Source organism: Calidris pugnax, unplaced genomic scaffold (genome assembly GCF_001431845.1).
Source record: "Calidris pugnax isolate Ruff unplaced genomic scaffold, ASM143184v1 scaffold3, whole genome shotgun sequence".
Classification (NCBI taxonomy): Eukaryota; Metazoa; Chordata; class Aves; order Charadriiformes; family Scolopacidae; genus Calidris; species Calidris pugnax.
The window spans coordinates 74,936-76,804 of NW_015090799.1; the positions used below are offsets into that span (position 1 = coordinate 74,936).

Genomic DNA, 1,869 nt, shown 5'->3' on the forward strand with positions numbered 1-1,869 from the left:
AAAAAAAAAAAAAAAAAAAAATTAAAAGTCATTTCTTTGCCACCTTTCTTCTGAGGATTACACCCATCCACGTATGCTTTAAGGCCTATATTTCAGGTCATGATCGTCGGCAAAATCTGAAGTATTTTCTGGTACAAACATAAAACTCCTTGTAGAGCCCCTTATGTATCTCCTCTCACAACCAAACTGCAACATGTGCCACAGAAAACAAACCTAGTATGGCATATTTCCCCTCTCCATTCCATCTCGATGGTGTTATTTTCTTTGCACGTCTTCATTTGTTAGTTAACAAATAAATTACGTTTTCTTCTGCATTTCATAGAGGATTACTATTACCCAGAAAAAGAAACCACCTGACCAGAGTCTTTCCTGCTCCATTCCCAGGAGATGTTTAAGCATGCTCAGCCCCAACTTCAGCTGATGCTCGGCACCACCAGCTTTCAACATCTGCCTTCAAAAAGTAAGGAGAAAAAAAAACAAAAAACAAAAAACCCAACCAAGCCAACTTTGCCAAATTCACTTCAGACCGATTTATTTCACATGCTGTTGTTTGCCAATCCTTTCACACATAAAAGAAGGCACCGCCTGCTAATTCAACAATTCTTTTAAAACATCAGAATGTTTAACAAGAGGCCGATTTTGCGCTTGCAGCCCACTATTAGCATGAATTAAATCAACACGTCATATTTTTCCCCCACCTTTTCCTTCCCTCCCTGTGTTGTCCTCAGAGAAAATACCTTGCTAGCCAGCTGACTACCGAGTCTCCTTGGCTTCCTGGCTTTGTCCCTCCAAAACTCCATCACGCTTCAGCGCCAGCAGGCACCTGAATTCTTCTCTCTCGCGTTTAAAAACAAAAACAAACCAGCTCAAAAGCCCAAATTTGCGGAGCAAACCCCGGCCCCTCTCCTGCCACGTCCGAGCCTGTGCTCCCGGAGGAGGCCTCGGGAAGGCTCTTCCTTTCGATGAAGGAGTGGAAGCAGGAGCCAAACACCGGCTGGTAGCCCCATGGGCCAGCAGCCACGCTACCCCAGCCCAGCCCGAGCACCCCAGGGCCGGCTTCCCCTCCTCTCCTCCATCAGCGGGGAGCGAGCCACCTCCGCCGGGGCAACCCAGGGCGGCCCGGACTCTCCCGGCTCCGGGAGAAGGGCCAAACCTACCGCGGGGCCTGAGGCGGCCACCCCGGGCCGGGCCGCGCTAGCCATCCTGGGGCTGATCCTCATGGCTCGGGGTGGGGGGGACGCACATACACAAAGCCAACGTTCCTCCAGCAGCACCGACGGGGCCCGGGCCTCCCTCAACGCGGCGTTTGGAGGCCGGTGGTGCCGACCGGGCCGCGGTGCCGCCTGTGGGGCCCGCCACGGCGAGCGGGCGGCGTTTACGACAGCTCCCGGCATTCCGCCGCGCCTACAACTCCCAGCCTGCCCCGGGCCCGCCGCCCTTAACCCTCTGTGGCGCCCGCCCGCCTCTCCTCACACACCCCCCCACCCTCCGCCATTCCCTCAGCACCGCTTCCCCGCCGACATCAGGCCGCCCCGGGCCCGCTCCGTTCCTCCGGCAGGGGAAGAGCCACCCCCGGCCCGGCTCGACCCGACCCGGCGGTGCTGGCTGCGGGCGGCCCGGCCCCGGTGGCGTCCCCGGCCCCGCAGGCGCTGTGGCGGGCGTCTGGTCCCAAGCCCTGCTCCCTTCTACCGCCGGCCGCGGTTTATAATTGCCCCCCTCTCTGCCAGTTAGTAAAAAAACGGGTGGCACATCTGTTTTTCCTCACCCTTTGTTACTTTAGATTTGGTTTTGGTTTTGGGGTTTTTTTCTCAAGTTTTTGGTTCAAATCACAGATGGCGTTGAGTCAACGGCCTCAAAAATAGCCTTCAC

The 1,869-nt window shown here is 55.6% G+C and overlaps 1 protein-coding gene across 1 annotated transcript in view; it reads right to left on the minus strand.

Annotated features, from left to right (window-relative positions):
* LOC106885192 (putative uncharacterized protein encoded by LINC00472) overlaps positions 1-1,869 on the minus strand; it is a 98,705-nt gene that overhangs the window by 35,600 nt on the left and 61,236 nt on the right. The window lies entirely within an intron of this gene.